Source organism: Delphinus delphis, chromosome 2 (assembly GCF_949987515.2).
Source record: "Delphinus delphis chromosome 2, mDelDel1.2, whole genome shotgun sequence".
Classification (NCBI taxonomy): domain Eukaryota; kingdom Metazoa; phylum Chordata; class Mammalia; order Artiodactyla; family Delphinidae; genus Delphinus; species Delphinus delphis.
Window position 1 is genome coordinate 105,826,921 of NC_082684.1, and position 19,655 is coordinate 105,846,575.

The window sequence follows — 19,655 nt, forward strand, 5'->3', positions numbered from 1 at the left end:
CTGTTTTACTTATCTTCCTAATTTAATTTTTATTTGGTCAGTTGTACAATAAATATTGGTTAAATAGCAATAGTCTCGTAATCCAGCCCTGCAAAGTTCAAACTCTTAAGCCAGTTCTTTTGGTATTTACCTCCCTAATTCTCAATCATATGCTTATATGATTACTGACTGATTTTTTTTCACTTTGGACCATCATCTGCTGATTTCCAACCTCCTATTCTAGAAGATGAAGATGAAGCTGTCTTATCACACACCTCTCCGCCTGCACGCTCCCGCACCCACACATCCTACACTTTCCTTTTCCTTCCTTATCTTCTCAAGACAGTTCATCACAATTTTAACTAATTCAATAGTGTTTATATTATTATGACTGCAGAAGAGGCTATTTTTTTAACATCTTTATTAGAGTATAATTGCTTTACAATGGTGTGTTAGTTTCTGCTTTATAACAAAGTGAATCAGTTATACATATACATATGTCCCCATATCTCTTCCCTCTTGCATCTCCCTCCCTCCCACCCTCCCTATCCCACCCCTCCTAGGTGGTCACAGAGCACCGAGCTGATCTCTCTGAGCTGATCTCTCTGTGCTATGCGGCTGCTTCCCAATAGCTATCTAATTTACATTTGGTAGTGTATATATGTCCATGCCACTCTCTCACTTTGACCCAGCTTACCCTTCCCCCTCCCCATATCCTCAAGTCCATTCTCTAGTAGGTCTACATCTTTATTCCCATCTTGCCCCTAGGTTCTTCTGACCATTTTTTTTTCTTTTTTTTTTTTTTTTTTTAGATTCCATATATATGTGTTAGCATACGGTATTTGTTTTTCTCTTTCTGACTTACTTCACTCTGTATGACAGTCTCTAGGTCCATCCACCTCACTACAAATAACTCAGTTTCGTTCCATTTTATGGCTGAGTAATATTCCATTGTATATATGTGCCACATCTTCTTTATCCATTCATCTGTTGATGGACACTTAAGTTGCTTCCATGTCCTGGCTATTGTAAATAGAGCTGCAATGAACATTCTGGTACATGACTCTTTTTGAATTATGGTTTTCTCAGGGTACATGCCCAGTAGTGGGATTGCTGGGTCAATGGTGGTTCTATTTTTAGTTTTGTTTTTGGTTTTGGTTTTTTTTGTGGTACGTGGGCCTCTCATTGCTGTGGCCGGCCTCTCCTGTTGCGGAGCACAGGCTCTGGACGCGCAGGCTCAGCGGCCATGGCTCACGGGCCCAGCTGCTCCGCGGCATGTGGGATCTTCCCGGACCGGGGCACGAACCCATGTCCCCTGCATCGGCAGATGGACTCTCAACCACTGCGCCACCAGGGAAGCCCTGAGGGCTTGTTTTAGAAGGTGAAACACCCACTCCCTCCCGGGAGGGCCTGGGTGTCAGTAGATCTCAAGATTCAAAGGAGGGGGAGATGCTTCAGATGACGGGGAGGTAGGTTTCGCAGGTGCCATGGCAAAATGAAAGGTAAAGGGGAGGAGAAGCTGATGGCAAGAAAGCAAGATGGCGGGAGGCCAGGCAAGGCTAACGTGACCCCTGACTTAGTACAACACCCCCACCGGACCCTTTGGCAAAGCCCAAGGACCCCACAGTGTGGTGTGATTAAATGTCGGGGAACCAGAAAAGCAGCCAGAATGCTGAGGACTGAAGGGGTTCCAGCAATGGAGTGACAAGGGAGGTGGGGAGGCCCCAGGGAGCAATGCCTCAGTGGGGGCCGAGGCCCGGCAGAACAGAGGCGGACGGACCAGGAGACCAGAAAGTAAAGCACATAGGTAGACGATGCTTTCCAGAATCTTGGCTTCAAAGAGGCTCCAGGAGCCCCGTGGTTAAATTCTCTTCCAAAGGCCTGAAAACCCTGTAATACCACCATTGAGCTATATTGCTTTCTTCTCTTTCTGGAAAAAAAGATAAACAAAGCATATTGTGATGGTTTATGATTCAAAGTCTCACCAAACTCTGTGTTCCCCTTTCGCACGAAGACATATTTTACATCATTGGTACAAAACGAATATGCAGCGTTTTCAAAAGTTCCGAGGGAAATTCTCGTCCCAAAATTGTGCCAATGACTGAACAGAGAGGGGCCTGCCTCGAGGAGGAAATGGAGCTTTGATCGGAAGGTGACCTCCCCCTTCCCTTTGAAACAGGTTGATTGGTTGTGGACACTCTGGGGCAGCTCCCCTAAAAGTTAGGGGATCCAATTCTCCCCACATTATTTTTTAAATACACCAAGGAGAAGACGGAAACCAGTGTGGTCACAACCAAACCTGCATGATGTTGTTTAGAGAGAAAAGGGAATGCAGAATAAACCTTCTGGACGGGTCTCTAGGTTTCTTGGTGTCTAGATATTTTCACCTCATTTCTCATTTTAACAGAACTAAAAATTAGGCTGAGCATAGACAAGGGGGGGTCCTTCTTGTTTATGTGGAAGGGGAGCAGAGTGACTGGAAGTAGCCGGATGGGGAAGGGGAGGCAAGGGGGAGACTTTGATGGGAAGGACTTGAGCTTGTTTAAAGGCTGATGAGAAGCACACAGTTGAGAGGAAAGAGGCTGAAGACAGTGAAAGGTTCTGAGGTTGCAGAAGCAATGGGAGGAGATGGATTGAGAGCTCGGGAGGTCTGGCCTTAGACAGAGAGAAAAAGGTGGGCGTGGGCGTAGCGAAGTTTGGTGAGGGGTGGGGGGAAGGAGAGCAGGAGGTTGAAATAAGTCCCGTCGGAGGCAGGCGTGCTCTCTGCTCCGTGCAGCAGGCAGGGAGGGTGTGTGTTCAGAGCCACCGCGGGGAGATGGGGGTGGAGGTGGAGGTGGAGTTTGGAAAAGCCGATGTGGGCAAAGGGAGAAAAGAGCTGGCCAGGGAGATAGGTTGGGGTGTCGGGATAGGAAGTTGGGGGCCCCCCAGCAACCATTCCCCCTTCTTTCACCGTGGTAGAAGATTTAATGGTCACCCAAGGGCCAGAAACAAGGGTTGGGATTTTGTTTCTGTGTGTTTGCTTGTTTGTTTTTTCCCTTGCCCGACCATGTCCACCACGCACCTCCTTTCCAGGTCCTGGAGTAGTCCCAAAACACATTCCGAGAGAGACTGGTGTCTGCAGCCCGAGCAGTGCGTATCAGATACCGATCCAGGCTTTCCGGGGACCCTGCACCCACTTGCACAAGGGTTCCAGCACCATCAACAGCCCAGCCTGCGAGGCGCCACTCGGGGCTCGGCTGGGAGGGAAGGAGGCCGCTCAGCTCCCTTGGGCGAGTTTTGCTCCACACGCTGTTGGTAATATTCATGTATGCCGACTTTACTTTGTGTTAATCTTTTTTACACAGCTTTTCTGCAACAGGACATACAACAAGGCATAAAAATACAAAACACCCACGGCCCTATCACCCGGCGTAAGGAGAACAACACAAACATACTAACAGGACGGGCGGGGGGCTGAGGGAGCGCGCGGCGGCCGCGGAGCGAGCGAGCGGGCGGGCTCGGTCCGGAGTGCGGGGGATGCGGGCGGCGGGCGCGCTGAGCTGCCGGGCCGGGCAGGGCCGGGGCGTGGGCAGCGGCCCCTCCTCCTCGGGCTGCAGGTAAGGGCGGCCGCGGGGAGCGTCCGAGGGGAACGGCTGGTCCCGGGGTCTCGGGGCCTGGGGCGGGGGGAACCGCCGGAGCGTCCCCCACTTCGGACGTTATTGACCCCCAGAATTTAGAGGGGAGTACCCCAGAACCCATGGTCCAGAGAAAGGGAATGCCCTCCGAGAGGGGGACAGGCCCTCGCCCGCCCCTTCGTACCAGTTGGAGAGAGCTCCCACCCGGGGAGTCTCCCTCTAGGCTGCTCGGCGGCTCCACTGGCGCCTTCACAGACTCAGGCCTCCCGAAAGAGGCCAACAGAGGATTCGCACTGCCTCTCTCCTAAGGCCGGCGTCTACCTCAGAAGCTTAGGCCCTGCCCCGTTACTCTGAGCGAGGTGGAAGACCCACGTTCCGGAGAGAAACTGTTCTGGGAAACCTGAGCCTGTGGGGTCCCAACTGGCTCTCTGGCCTCTGTGCCGTGTTGCGCGTCAGGGTCACAGGCGGTGGGATTCTAGGCACTCCGGGGCAGGTGGTGTGCGGCTGCCGCCCTCATGCAGTCAGCAAACATTCCGGCAGCTTTTTCTGTGCCATAAATTGGGCCAAGGACATGGCCGTGACCAACACCAGGCCCTTGCCTTCCTAGAGCCCGGAGTGTGTCAGGGGAGACAGCCAGGTAACCCCACAAATATAAGCCGGATTTACTCTAGGGTAGCGAAGCCCGGAAGATGTGAGAGCTCAGGGGAGATGCAGCTGAATGTGAGGTTTGGGGGAGGATCCCTTGACTCCTGAAAGCCAAGTAGGAGCCAGACAGAGAAGAGGTAAGAAAGTGGATGTATATCCTTAGTGCCTTTTCCACCTTTCAGCCTGGCAGAGACTAAACAGACTTTCCCCCGTCTGCAGAAATAGATGAATCCCTCTGTGTTATCCCTCCTTAAATGCACTTCACGGGGTGCCAGTTGCTGCAGAGACTTTACGGTATTTGAGCTATAAAGAGAATCAGGGGAAAAGGAGATTGCTTGTCAGGTTTGATTTCAGAGAGATCTCCATTGGAATCCACGTCTTTCCTTGTGTTTGAATTTGTTTTCATGATTATTATCAAAGATCGTGTTCCCTTTCAGAGCTGAGAACCAGCCTTGCTCCTGGATTAACAAGATCATTCAACAAATATCGCATACCTACTACCATTTACCAGACACGGTTTTAGATGGCAAGGATACACCAGTAAACACTCTTCACTGGGGTCACAGTTCTCATAGAGCAGGGAAGACAGAAATAAAGAAACAAATCAAATAAATGAGATAATTTCATTTAAAAAAAAAAGTACTAACAGAGGTGAATCCCCCAGTGTCCCTCTCTGACTGCATCCCCTCCCCCTGCCTCGAGGCACCCACTACCTCGAGTTTGGGGTGTATCCTTCCCTTGCTCCCCACCATGGGAGCCCAGAGAGGACAGCCGTCTGCGGTGGGTCACGTTGCAGGTGGGTGAAGGGGCTGCATTGCGGCGTTGCCATAACAAATAGGAAGAGAAATTATGGAAGCAACAGAACTCTCCTTTAGAGATAAAAATAGAGCAGTTTCAGAGGCAGAGACCAAGAGCTCTCTGTCACTGATACAAAAGCTCTGACACAAGGAGTGACAAGTTTAGTGAGTGGCCAGCTTAGGACACAGAAGCCTATGAGGGGACAACCCACAGGGCAATGACAAAGTGAGGGAGCTTGGACCAGGACTGACCCCTCCCAGCTACTCCTGGCCAAGGGTTCCCCGATATCCAGGTGAGGAGTAGTGACTGTTTACTAGCAGAAGGAAGTGGCAGCACAGCTTGGCTCTTCAGAAGTGGTCCAGGATGATCTGGCTGCTAAGTTGCGCTGAGTCCATTCTCTGCTGAGGGGTTAGTTTTTCCTGTTAAGTCAATGCTCAGATGGTTCTACCCACCAGGCTCACATTTGGATCAGGAAAATAAAATGGATCGTTAGGCCGTCTTGGAGCACTTCCTAAGGGACAGATGAACGAGAGGCTGTTGGTTGACATTTAACTGTAGTTCCAAATTTGTCAACGTCTCCTTGCAATATGTCCACATCAGCCTGGAACTAGACTGGACTTGGAGGCCCGAGGGGCTGCCTGTTTTCCAGGCTGTGCTGCCAGCACTCTCCCCCTCAACCCTGTCGCATGCTGGGCACAGGCCGCCTGCTTGCATTGTAGGGTCAACTGCCCAAGCTCCTACCAAGGGTAGTTTTCTTTTCAAAACTTCTTTCTCCTCTCTTCATTCTTGGTATAGGTCACATGGTATGACAGCTTGAGCTGCCATAACAAAATGCTATAGACTGGGTGCCTTAAACAACAGAAACTTCTTTTTCACAGTTCTGGAGGCTAGAAGTCCAAGATCCAGATTCCAACAAGGTAGGTTTCATTCTAAGGCTTCTTTTCTTGGCTTGTAGATGGCCACCACGTCCCTGGGTACTCACATGATCTCTTCTTTATGTGTGCAGGGGAGGGGGAGGAGGAAGAGAGAGCTCTGCTGTCTCTTCTTCTTATAAGGACACCAATTCTATCAGATTAGGGCCCCACCCTATGACTTCATTTAACCTTAATTACATTTTAAAGACCCCATCTCCAAATATATACATCGGAGGTTAGGACTTCAACATATGGATTATGGGAGAGCACAATTCAGTTCATAGCGCATGGACACCTAACCAACTGCTCATAATCTGATCTGCGACTCCACAGAGAGTAGAAAAAGTAAACCTTCTATAAGCATTGGAAATGTTCTGTGTCTGGGTGGTAGTTATATAAAGGTGTGTGTGTGTGTATGTGTGTGTGTGTGTAAAAATTCTTTGATGTATATACGTAAGATTTGTGTACTTGACTGTGTTATGCCTCAATAAAAAATTTTTTTGTTTAATGAGCACACACACAAAAAAGAGAATCCAAAAAAAAAAAAAAAGAGAATCCAATTAAGGCTCTGAGGCCTTTGGGAATGAAGAAGGTAGCCTCTGATGTCTTTAGGCTAAGTGACACCAAGGACTTAACCTGTAGGAAGGGAAGGAACTTAACTTTTATTGAGCATTTTGGTTAGGGTGGTTCTGGATATAAGAAACAGAAGTTCACTCATGTGTCAAGTATAAAGTGTCCTATGTGAATCCCAAAGAATCTGAAGAGCTAGGCGTCACAAGGGACAGAAACTTGGGGCATTCCCTCATTACTAGCTCTCTCTCTCTCTGTCTCTCTCACTCTCTTTCTCTCTCTCGCTCTCTCTTGCAGTTTCTGCCTGTGCCTATGCATCTGCCCCATTCCACTCTTTGGATCCATTTCCTCTCCTTTTTCCTCATGGTTCTAATATGGCTGCCACAGCTGCTTAGTCAATATGAGTCTCCATCCTCAGCTTCCACCATGAACTATTCCTTCCCTTTGTGTCTCTTAGGTCAGCCTCCTGAGAAGGGCATTTGGTTGGGTTCCAGCACACCTCTTTAAGCCAGTCTCCAGGTGCCAGTTAAATGACTAACGTTGGGTCCAAACATCTGGAACCAGGAAGAAGGAGGCCATAGTACAGTTCAAGGTCATTTAAGAGCTAGGTCCTGAGTTAGGATAACTTCTTTTCAAAAGAGCTGTGGAGGGGCAGGCAACAAGTGATGAATATCTCAGGAATGGGTGTCTATTTAGTAGATGTTGGGATTTTCAGGATTTTTATATATTTTCTTGTAGTGTCTTTGGTTTTGGTATTGTGGTAATGCTGGTCTCAAACAATGAGCTGGGAAGTATTCCCTCCTCTTCAATTTTCTGGAAGAGTTTGTATAGAAGTGGCATTGTTTCTTCCTTAAATGTTTGGTAGAGTTCACCAGTAAAGCCATCTGGGCCTGGCGTATTCTTTGTGAGAAGGTTTTTTTAGCTGCAAATTCAATTTCTTTGATAAATATTGGGCTATTCAAGTTATCTATTTCTTATTGAGTGAGCTTTAATAGTTTGAGTCTTTCAAGGAAATTATCCATATCGTCTAAGTTATAGAATTTCCTGATATAAAGTTGTTCATAATATTCCCTTATTATCCTTTTAATAGCTATACAATCTGTAGTGATGTCCCCTCTTTCATTCTTGACATTGGTAATTTGTGTTTCCTCTATTTTTTTCCTAGTCACTCTGGCTAGAGGTTTATCAGTTTTATTCATTTTCTCAAAGAACTAGCTTTTGGTTGCATTGATTTCCTCTGTTGTTCTGCTGTTTTCTCTTCATTGATTTCCTCTTTGATCTTTGTTATTTCCTTACTTTGGACTTAATTTGTTCATCTTTTTCTAGTTTGTTAGAGTAGAAGCTTGAGATCAGTGATGTGAGATCTTCCTTCTTTTCTAATATAAGCATTTAGTGCTATGAGAACACAGGTCCTTGATGACATTCCTGTTCAAGTCTCATTTGAGGCCAGCCTAAATCCAGACCACCTGTTCTCAACTCTCTCAACATTAGAACCACCTGGAGGGCTTCTAAAAATACCTGTGCCTGGACCCCACCCTAGGCCAATTAAATCAAAATCTCTGGGAATGAGCTCCAGTATGACTAGTTGTCAAAACTCACCAGGTGAGTCTAAGGAGTAGCCAGGATTTTCAGTCACCACACTAGGGCAGTGTTTCTCAAACTGATAAAGGCAGTTTTGGTTTTCATTTCCAGTTTTATATTTCTATTATCCCATTGACCGTAACATTTTGTAAAATACAGTGAAAATGAACCATATGGTTTCTAGAAGTTTCCCTTATGAAAAGTGGTGTTTCCATTGCCTCATAAACTCAGGTGTTCTCATTATTCTTTATCATTATCAACAATGGAGGAAAGGAAGTTTGTAGAAAGATGATGTAGGGTCAGGCCTTTCAAGATGGCTGTTCTCTTGCTCTCTGTACATCCCCTGCTTGACCATTCCCTGCTTCACCTACACCCTACTCACATGACTGTCCAATCCTCTTAATCATAGGGCTTTAATAGTAACTGCCTACGTGCTCGCCCCCACCTGCCCCAGCCGCTGGTTTCCCTGGTAACTGATGAGCCAACCTGATGTCAATTCCCCCTATAACTGGTAACGTCCTTCTCCCCATAGAGTTGCGAAGACTGCCGCTGTGTCCTGCTTGCCGTCTGCTGTACACGGTGGGGTGGCACTCCAGGACGTTGCTTCGGACATGTAAGATCCCCTGTCCAACCTATCACCGATGTCTCTGTCACTGTCTCTGGGGTCTTTCTTCAGTCTTGCAGCTGGCCAATTACAAGACTTTCAGACATGTGGGGTGCAGCCAAACAGATGATCATGCATGTAGTTGCTTCAGCAGTGTAGTTCTGTCTCACTGTGGACCATTCAAGTTTTTGGATGATGTTGTATTTTAGTGATGTTGCACTGTCTAGATCTCTTGCGTATGCGTCAATAACTTCTTTTTATTGTTTAAACCTACTTGAGTTGGGTTTTCGGTTATAAGAGAATGATTCCAACTGAAGCACCCTACCATAGATGTATCCGTCCATTCTGCAATCACTTGTTGACACGTTATCCTCTCTTTCTCACTCTCTTTCCCACACAAAAGCTGCAACCATCCCAGACAAGGGCCATGGTTTGTTTGATGATGACTGTGTGATCACTCTGTACTCTCACTGTGGCTCCCTTTACTACAGGACCTTAACCAAGATGATACAAACTTCCTTTCCTCATTGTTGATAACACTCAAGAAAAATGAGAACACCTAGGTTTAATAAGCAATGGAAATACCATTTTTTAAATAAAGAAAACCTCTAAAAGCTACACAACTGCCGATATGAATTTTTGCATATTTGCATTGTTCTTTTTGATGTTCGAATCATCCCATATTTGACCACAGGGAGCCCCTTCAGGTCGGCTCCTGTGTCCTTTTAATCTGACCCCATGGACTTTGATACCTTCCTTGTTCATCTGTCCCAGCCCTGGAAAGGCCATTTCTCAGGATCCCTGGTTCCCTTTAGCAGAGAATGATATTTAGAGAGTGAGATCTAGGCAAGATAGATACACTTTTTAAACACAGAAATTACATGAGTTTTCAAAAGATCTGTTTTTACCATAACTAGTGGCCTTTTCATTAAGTCAGTTAATGACCTGAAATCATTGGGATTTCAGGTGGTTTTGGATTAAAGCAGTTTCTCAACCTCAGCACTATTGACATTTGGGGCTGGGAAATGCTTTGTTGTGGAGACTGCCCTGCGCTTGGTAGGGTGTTTAGCAGCATCCCTCGCCTCTCCACACTAGATGCCAGTAGTACCCTCCCAGCTGTGACAACCAAAAATGTCTCCAGACATTGCCAAATGCCCCTTGGTGTGGCAAAATCATCCCCCATTAAGAACCACTGGATGGCCTGTGGCTTCTGTGGAAAACATCCTGGAACAAACCAGAGAGACTCTGGCCCTGTTGCAACATCCTTAACAGTTTCCTGCCTCTATTTCCCTGTGTGTCTATTGGGACAATGGCTACAGGATAAAACAACACATCGTGGGAAGCAGTCTGACCTGCAAAGACTCATCGGCGTGAAAGTGAGGAGCAGACATTACATCATAGGCAGCACCACACTGAAGCCACATGTCGGTTTTTGCTAACTCTGCTGAGACGGTACAGCTTCTGATTGAACTGACTCAAGTCCTGAAGATTACTCAAACTCTTGTGTTCCCACCAGGCCTCTTTTTAGTGTCAGCCTTATATAAGAGCTTTCATTTTACTGTCACCAAGAGAAAGTCCCATTCAATTCATACCAGATGCTGAGTCGTCGTGAATCAATACAACATCATCCAAAAACCACCAAAATGAATCTTAAGGACAAACAGGACTTTTTCTCCCAGCAAAACAGTGACTAACATAGTGTTTTGCCCTTTTAGAAAAAAAAAAGTTACAAGGTTAATAAGACAAGGGCTTCAGGCCCTGCTTGTGTAACACACGTGTCTGTGGGCGTGAAGTGGTTAAATTGCGTGTCCTCAGCAAGACAGTGTATGAGGCCTGCAGCTGAGCCAGACAGAGGCTGGCGAGAGGAGGTGAGACTTGGACATCAGGGGCCCTAGACTGGGAGTCCAGTGATGACCTGAAACTGTTATGCAATCCTCCTCCATGTGAGTGGCAAGGGTATCTGAGACTCAGAGTTTAGGAATCTCTACCGTGGAGGGGAGGCTCTTCCAGGAAATGAGCATCCAGAATCTTCTCCCGATAGAGCCGGGGAGATCCCCAAGACTTGTTTCTCAGTCCTGCCTCTGCTCCCTGGATGCTGGGAATAGCACTCCGATTACCTATGGAAGTGAGAAATGGTGTATGTCCTCCCTGGGGTGGGAGGGGGTGGGCCCACCTAGGCACTCTCTCCTGGCCTCTGACCCTTGAATGGAGGGAAGCAAAAGCAGAGAAGAGATGGCGGCTGACACATCCCCGTAGTGGCTGGATGAGTCTCTCAGTTGGTTCCTGCTTCTGGGTCCCCAAGGCCTCCCAGGTTCCTGTCCTTTGCAGACTAGGTTCTTCCAGTTTCCCCTTTATTGTGTGAGGGACTCCCTATCCTTCCAATGGATTTCCTTTGCGACAAGGTCAGTGTCTGTTTTCCCACCGCAGCACCAAGTCATTGCTGTCAGAGGCACTGAGAGCTGTGTGTCCCATTCCATACCCCACAGACTACTGCAGGAGCCCCGGAACACGGGCTGCAGAGCCCTGCTCGTTGATATTCACAAGGTAGGAGTCAGAAGGTCTCCCCTCAGTAAAGGCAAAATGGGAGCAATGGAGGCCGAGAGCTCCCCGCAGTTACTGTGTCAACACTGATCAAGGAACTGAATCATCATATGATATCACTTACATGTGGAAACTAAAATATGGCACAGGGACTTCCCTGGTGGCGCAGTGGTTAAGAATCCGCCTGCCAATGCAGGGGACAGGGGTTCGAGCCCTGGTCCGGGAAGTTCCCACATGCCGTGGAGCAACTAAGCCCATGCGCCACAACTACTGAAGCCCACACGCCTAGAACCCGTGCTCTGCAACAGGAGAAGCCACCGCAATGAGAAGCCCGTGCACCGCAACAAGGAGTAGCTCCCACTTGCGGCAACTAGAGAAAGCCCACACGCAGCAACAAAGACCCAGCACGGCCAAAGATAAATTAATTGATTAATAAATTTTAAAATGCTTTAAAAAATAAAGATAAAAGATGGCACAAATGAACCTATCTACAAAACAGAAACAGACTCATAGACATAGAGAACAGACTTGAGGTTGCCAAGGTGGGGAGGGGAGGGAGAGGGATGGACTGGGAGTTTGGGGTTGGTAGATGCAAACTATTACATTTAGAATGGATAAACAGCAGGGTCATAATGTATCACACAGGGAACTATATTCAATATCCTGTGATAAACTGTAATGGAAAAGAATATTTAAAAAGAATGTCTGTATGTGTGTAACTGAGTCACTGCTGTATAGCAGAGAATGGCACAACATTGTAAATCAACTTACTTCAATAAAATAAATAAATAAATAAAAATTTTAAAAATATTTGTCAAGATTTTTCTACCTTAAAAAAAAGGGAGGGTGCTTCCCTGGTGGCGCAGTGGTTAAGAGTCCGCCTTCCAATGCAGGGCACATGGGTTCGTGCCCTGGTCCGGGAAGATCCCACATGCCGCGGAACGGCTAGGCCCGTGAGCCATGGCTGCTGAGCCTGCACGTTTGGAGCCTGTGCTCCGCAATGGGAGAGGCCACAACAGTGAGAGGCCCGCATACCAAAAAAAAAAAAGGGGGGCTTCCCTGGTGGCGCAGTGGTTGAGAATCTGCCTGCTAATGCAGGGGACACGGGTTTGAGCCCTGGTCTGGGAGGATCCCACATGCCATGGAGCAACTAGGCCTGTGAGCCACAACTACTGAGCCTGCGCGTCTGGAGCCTGTGCTCCGCAACAAGAAAGGCTGCAATAGTGAGAGGCCCACACACCGCGATGAAGAGTGGCCCCCTCTTGCCACAACTAGAGAAAGTCCTCACACAGAAACGAAGACCCAACACAGCAAAAATAAATTAATTAATTAATAAACTCCTACCAACAACATCCTAAAAAAAAAAAAAGGAACTGAATCATCAATGTGGATCCAGTGAGGCACGCTGAAGTTGGACTAATGGACAGCTAAGCCCTACAGCACCAAAAGAAGATGGAGCTGTTAACAGAGAGTCCCTCGGTGCTACTCCAGGTTTCAGCAGTGCTCTGTGGAGGGGCCTGGGCATGCAGGCTCTGCTGCGGGACCCCTGGGTGGCCCCTGGAATCTGGGCTGTGCCTCTGGACCCCTCCATTCTCTTACATGTTGTTTGGCAGCCCTACTATGTGTGGGAGCTCCCCGACTCCTACAATGACTATTTCAATTCTTCAGTCTTTCAAATCTCCACGGCCCTCCCATCCCCCTCACTCCCAGCGGAAGGTGAATTTCTTATGCCACAGAAAAAGTTCAGACCATCATATGGGGACCCCTTCAACTTCCCAACACCAAACCTACACCATCCTGCCCTCTAACCTTCCCCAACCTAGGCACTGTAGGACGTGTAGCAGCATCCCTGGCCTCTGTCCACTAGATGAACCCCGCTAGTAATGCCCCCTAGACATGATAATCAAACATGTCTCCAGACATTGCCAAATGTCCCTCGGGGTATAAAGTCACCGGTGAGAACTCTTTTTAATTTAATTTAATTTAATTTAATTTATTTGGCTGTGTGGGTCGTAATTGTGGCACGCGGGATCTTTGGTTGCGGTGTGTGGAATCTAGTTCCCTGACCAGGGATCGAATCCAGGCCCCCTGCATTGGGAGCACAGAGTCTTAACCACTGGACCATGAGGGAAGTCCCTACCGGTGAGAACTCTTGACCCAGACCAACCTCTGGCCGCTCTGTCTCAAACTTGTAGCCCACATCTGATCCATGGGAAGTGCACACATGGGACCAACCTTCACCTACCTCTCAAATAGAGCACTTGGTAAAAGTGCAGCCACTGACAGACAGCCACGCCTCCCCTGTAGATTTCCTCCCCTGGCTCTAGGGACCACCCTTTGAGTTCCCTATTTGGCCCCCCTAGTTGATTTGAGAAAATAGGAAGCACACCCCACGCCCCTTCTTTCCATGGTACAAGCCTCTCTTCCAGAAATCTCCTTTGTAGTTTCTGGTCCTCTCTTGGGCTTTCCATCCATCCTCTTTGTAAGCTGGAGGTGGGTGGTCAATACAATGACTCAGAACTAGTTCTCAGACATTTCCCTTCCCAGTCCTGCTTAGGTGGTCTAGCATCCCACGTTGGAATCGGGGAGCAGCTGCCTCTCTTGGCGGGGGCCTCAGCCAACTGTGAGGCAGAAAGAGCTTGTATTCACATCCGTGTGCCCCTTAGAACTGCCTTCTCTCTTCCTCTCAGGATCCTTTCTCACTTCGATTTATTCAACCTCTCCTTCCTGATTGAAGCTTTCCCACTGACATTTAAGCATGTTTAAATCGCTCCCATTTAAATAAATAAATAAAATAAAACTGCTTTGACCACAGAGCTCCTCGCAGCTACCTACCACTCTAATTCTCTCCTCCCCTTCAAAGCCAAACTAGTGAGAAAGCTCTCTACACCCACCGTCTCCCTTTCCTCACCTCCCACTCTTTCCAGTCTGGCGTCCACCCTTATCAGTCCCCCGAAACAGCTCTCACTGACATGGTCAGCGATCTCTGCAGAGCTGAGCTGAGGCTGGAGGGCAGGAGGCTGGCCTGACCCCACTCAGGACACTGGCCACGGGAGCAGCGGCAGGGATGGTGACAGCTGGCGTTACCCAGAGTTGTGTGTGGGAACCGCAGATGATAGAATGGAATTTCTGAGCTGTATCAGAAAGAACATCTGGCCTTGAGTCCTGAGAACTGGAGCCCCCACCTCCTTGCCCTCATTCATTCAGTCAGTCTTGATTGAGTACAGCTTGAGCCAGGCCTGGAGGTGGACACTTGTGTTACACTTTGAAGGACCCAGGCATGGTCTCTGCCCTCATGGAGCTACCCATCGACTTGGGGAAGTAGGAATTAGTCAAAGAGCCGTGGAAGTACCCAATGACAATCTAGATGTTTTATAGAGGAAAAGTACACAGTGTGTGATGGTGGGATCTGATCTCACTGGAAGGTCTGAAAAGAGATTTTTGAGGCTGACGTCTGATTGATGGGTAGGAATTAGCTAGTCCAGGAGGAAGGAGGAAGAAGAAGGGAGTAAAAGCATTGGGGGAAAGGAGTAAGGGCAATGTTCCCCCCAGAGACCAGGCGTTCCAGAAGTGGAAGGGACTGGGAGGGGTTGGGGGGAGAGGGGTGAGACGTGCTGAATAGAAATTAGATTTTTATCTCTGCCTCGTAGTCTTTGTGCCGTGACCTTCTCCTGCCGCCTTCTGAGGGACTTCGGCACCCTTGGCCACCCTGTATGGTTAACCGCTTTTATTTCCTTTTCTCCCAGGGCTGTGTGCTTCATGGCCTAGTTCCTGCCTGTCCCTCCTGTAACCTGAATGGGAGCGTTCCACAGAGTTCTACCCAGGCCTTACTCTCTTCCCCACCCACTTCTTCTTTGACATCGGCTCCCGGTTTTATGGCCTCCCACTTCCAACAGATCTCCAGTCCCAGAACTCTCTCCCGACACCCAGGTTTATAGTTCCATTTGCCCAATGGTCATCTCCATGCAGACACCCTGCCGCCATCTCAAACACGGCAGATTGTAGTTTAAAAATGTAAGTCTCTGGACTTCCCTGGTGGCACAGTGGTTAAGAGCCTGCCTGCCAATGCAGGGGACAAGGGTTCGAGTCCTGGTCCGGGAGCATCCCACATACCGCGGAGCAACTAAGCCCGTGCACCGCAACTACTGAGCCTGCACTCTAGAGCCCATAAGCCACAAGTACTGAGCCCGCGTGCCACAACTATCGAAGCCTGTGCACCAAGAGCCTGTGCTCCGCAACGAGAGAAGCCACCGCAATGAGAAGCCTGCACACAGCAACGAAGAGTATCCCCCACTCGCCGCAGCTAGAGAAAGCCCACCTGTAGTAGTGAGGACCTAACGCAGCCAAAAAATAAATTAATTAAATATAATTAATTAATTAACAGAGCTTGAGTATTCAACCCAGATCTACAGAAACTTGGTGCACCTGGTGAGTTGTAAATAGCCTTTCTTTATGACGATAAGGAAACTGAAATTAAACAAAGAGTTTTGATTAGCTGATTAATCAAGTTGGAGCAAGCTCCCAGTAAAGCTAAATTTAACTGTGCCCCGCTCTGTATCCCAAACTGCAGATTTCCTCTTTTATGATTTCTTCCAGCTCAGTGTAATTGGATTGTTCAGTCTGGGTGATGAGTATGTGAGGGGGCCGTTACACTATTCTTCTGTGTATTTTTGAAATTTTTCATAATAAAAATCTAAAAAAGAAATTGTATCTCTTTCTTAATAAAAAACAAAACTAGTCTGTCTTAATTGGTTGGTTAGTGCTTATCTGAATGTAATCCTTAACCTCCTGGTTTGAGAGAATTGCCTGGACTCATGAACATGCTTTTTGCAGGAAATCATGTGATATGAAACATATAACTGTGCGCTGAAGTTGCAAATGACATCATCAATGAATTATTTTTCCTTGTGCTCCTTTTCTTTGTTCTTCTAACCATATGTGTATATAAATGTGTGTGTGTGTGTGCTCTCTGAGAATTTCTGAGCAAGGAGGAAGTGGTTCAATCTGCTTGTCTCTGAGCAGCTGTTGGCTTTTAGAATAAAGAAGTGACTCTGCCTCGTTTCTGATTCAGATGCAGTATGAAATTTGCTTTCATCCACGTCTAAATTTAAACGCCTGCCTTCTCCCTCTGTAAAACTTAATCCTCTTCCCCATAACACTGTAGAAAAAAACCTTGGCTTCACAATGGTGTTTAGGTTAAAGATACAAGAGGAGTTTAGGTGTCGAGTGTAAGTAACATCAAGGAGAGAATGCAAACTGGCTGGAAACCTGATGCAGCTCAGAAAACTGCATATGACAAAGACACTGCACAGCCTCTACAGGTATCTAGGTTAGAACGGCAGTGCACTAGAGCCTAATCAGTTAAGGGCATCATTGATGCATCTAAGAACGCAGCCCTCCCATGTCTTCAACCATAACTTTTATTCCTTCCCACACCTTCCCCACTCCTATCTTCATTTCAGCAGAAAAAGACAATCTCTCTTGACCAAAATCTGAATCGTTCAATATTATCAATTTGCACATTTCACTCACTTTATTTAAATTTTTATTTTGACGTAATTTCAAATATACAGAAAACCTGTAAGAACGGTGTTAAGGAACCACCATATAGCCCTTACCCTGGTCTCACTTTTATTTTCCCTCTCATTCTCTTTATTTCTAAGTCTTGCCAATTTTATCGGTTTTATTAATCTTTTCAAAGAACCAACTTTAGATTTTCTCTATTTTTTTGTTGGCTTTCTCTTTCACTGATTTCTGCTCTTGTTTTTATTATTTCTTTTCTTCCTGTTACTTTGTTTTTTTTCTTTTTTCTTTTTCTTGGAGTATAGTTGATTTACAATGTTGTGTTAGTTTCAGGTGTGTAGCGAAGTGAATCAGTTATACATATACATATATCCACTCTTTTTTATTTATGTATTTTTTTATCCACTCTTTTTTAGATTCTTTTCCCATATAGGCCATTATAGAGTACTGAGTAGAGTTTCCTGTGCCATACAGTAGGTCTGTATTAGTTATCTATTTCATATATATAGTAGTGTGTATATGTCAATCTCTTCCTGTTACTTTGGATTTAATTTGTTCTTTTTCTAGCTACTTAAGTTGGAAAGTTAGATTATTGTTCAAACCTTTTCTTCTTCTGTAATATAAGCATTTAAAGCAATAAATTTCCCTCTAGACATAGCTTTACCTACAACCCACATATTTTGATATGTTGTGCTATCATTATCTTTCAGTTTAAGATATCTTAAAATTTCTCTTATGATATTTTCTTTGACTCATGAGTTGTTTAGTAGTGTGTTGTTTAATTTCCAAATACAATACTTGGGGTTTTTCTAGCTTTCTTTTAGAATATACTCCATAAGATGTCAGTCCTTTAATATTTATTTATGTTATGGTCCAGCATATGGTCTATCTTGGGGAATGTTCCATGTGTCCTTGAAAAGAAACATCTGTATTCTGCAGTTATTGGGCATAGTGTTCTAGACACAGACATGGACAGAAGGAAGACAATGTGGAGACACACGGAATACAGCCCTCAGAGGGAACCAACACTGCCAACACCAGGATATCACACACCCAGCCTCCAGAACTGTGAGAAAATAAATTTTGTTGTTTAAGCCACCCAATCTGAGGTACTTTGCTACGGCAGTGCTAGCAAATTAACATAGTTACTAAGTGCATGTATTTAGGATTGTTAAATCTTCTTGATGGACTGACCCTTTAATCAATATGAAATTTTTTCTCTCTTTATGTCTAGTAGTATGCCACATCTTGAAGCCTACTTTGTCTGATATTAACATGACCCCACCAGTTTTCTGTGTGTTCTTATTTTTGTTTATATTTCATCTTATTACCTGTATTATATATGCATAATGTATTTTTCCATCCTTTTACTTTTGCTTTATCAGTGTCCATATGTTTAAAGAGTATATCTCTTAAGACAGCAGAGATTTGGGTCATTTTTATCCAATTTGATAATCTCTGCCTTTTAGTTGAAGTGTTTAGTTCATTTACATATAATGTAATTGTTAACATGCTTTGGTTTAAATCTACCATCTTGCTATTTGTTTTATATTTGTCCTACCTGTTTTTTGTTCTTCTGTTCTTTTCTGTCTTTAATTAATCAGATATTTTTAGTAGTTTATTTTATTTCCGCTATTTGCTTTTTAGCTCCACCTTTTTGTATAATATTATCAGTTTAGCTCTAGGGGATTACAATATACATTCTTAATTCATTACATTCTGCTTCTAATTAATTTATACCAATTCCCATAAAATTCATTACCTAAAAAGAGAATAATTCTATTACCCTCCCTGTCTTTGTGCTATTATAGTCATATACTTTACTTTCACATGTTTTAAACCCTGTAATAAACTATTATTACTATTGCTTTAAATAGTTGTCTTTTAAAGGAATTATAAGAAAAAAATCATCTTTTATTGTTACCCATGTATGATGCTTTTCATTCCTACTTGTAGATCCAAGTTTCTGTCTGATATCCTTGCCCTTTAGCCTAATGAGCAACATTTAGTGCTTGTACTACAAGTCTGCTAAGGATGAATACTCTCAGTTTTTGCTTATCTGCAAATGTCTATATTTCATGTCATGGCTTCCAGGAGGAACTGTGGGGAACCAACAAGAAAAGATGCACAAGTCCTTAGTATGTTGGTATGTCAGTCAAAGAAAAGCATTGTTTTCTCTTTCTGGTGAGACGATGAGTGAGAAAATTATAGTTACTATGAATGGCCAATAGTTCAGGAGACACTGGGTTTTTAAAAACCTGTTTGGATGGGCAAAATATCTTTGTTTTGGGGTTGCAAATCTTTTACTGAATAGGAAGTTAAAACAGAGACCCTGGACCATTCCATAGGAATCAGGAAGGACAGTCACAACCAACAGCCCCTGTGACTGCTCCTCCCAAATCACAAATGGCTGCAGAGAGCACATTTCCCAGGCAGTTCCTGTATCTTTGTCAGGAGCAAAGCTGTGAGAACAATTACTCTGCCTCTACACTCCCCTCCCTGCCTAACTGAAGCAGAATTCTTTTTGCAGTAATGAATTCAAAGCCTTTTAGCAATGTTTCTGTGACTTTTTTTGCTGGTAAACTTTGATGTGTATCCCAGCCTTACATGGCAGCATGGTTTATCAGGGATGGTTGCTTTCTTAAGTTGGGTTCCTAAAAGCACATGTTGAAACAGGAATCATGTGCAAATGATTTATTAAGGAAGTGATCTAGGGAGAAACAAGGAAAGGAATGGGAAAAAGAAGTATAGAAAGGTAAGAAGCCAGGAAGAGTATGATGTTGGCCAAGCCCCAACCTCAGCCTGATCCAGAGGGGAGCTCTGAAGGGTAAATTACACCTTGTAGTTCATCCCTCCTTAAACAAGGGACCTGGGCTTCCATACTCC

General features: G+C 45.6%; 1 long non-coding RNA gene across 1 annotated transcript; it reads left to right on the forward strand.

Annotated features, from left to right (window-relative positions):
• The first annotated feature begins 3,501 nt into the window (after positions 1 to 3,501).
• Positions 3,502 to 15,951, forward strand: LOC132418609 (uncharacterized). Its single transcript, XR_011246347.1, has 3 exons — positions 3,502 to 3,575; positions 8,634 to 8,714; positions 14,993 to 15,951. It is a non-coding gene; the product is annotated as an uncharacterized lncRNA (long non-coding RNA).
• Positions 15,952 to 19,655: the final 3,704 nt, after the last annotated feature.